The sequence below is a fragment of the Aethalodelphis obliquidens genome, unplaced genomic scaffold (genome assembly GCF_003676395.1).
Source record: "Aethalodelphis obliquidens isolate GAN/ISIS:26980383/991018 unplaced genomic scaffold, ASM367639v1 scaffold16, whole genome shotgun sequence".
In the NCBI taxonomy this organism is placed as follows: domain Eukaryota; kingdom Metazoa; phylum Chordata; class Mammalia; order Artiodactyla; family Delphinidae; genus Aethalodelphis; species Aethalodelphis obliquidens.
Genome location: NW_020837960.1, coordinates 18369342 through 18369678, shown reverse-complemented (window position 1 = coordinate 18369678; position 337 = coordinate 18369342).

The following is a 337-nucleotide window of genomic DNA, read 5'->3' as shown; positions in this document are numbered from 1 at the left end:
TGTTAGATTGCTAAAACATAAGTTAAAAGTCAGAGTACAGGCCTCATGATTTTTTTTTAACTTTTCCCATTTTATTTATTTATTTATTTGTTTGTTTGTTTATTTATTTATTTATTTATTTATTGCGGTACGCGGGCCTCTCACCGTTGTGGCCTCTCCCGCCATGGAGCACAGGCTCCGGACGTGCAGGCTCAGCGGCCATGGCTCACGGGCCCAGCCGCTCCGCGGCATGTGGGATCCTCCTGGACCGGGGCACAAACCCGTGTCCCCTGCATCGGCAGGCGGACTCTCAACCACTGCGCCACCAGGGAAGCCCTGGTCTCTACTTTTATTGTAA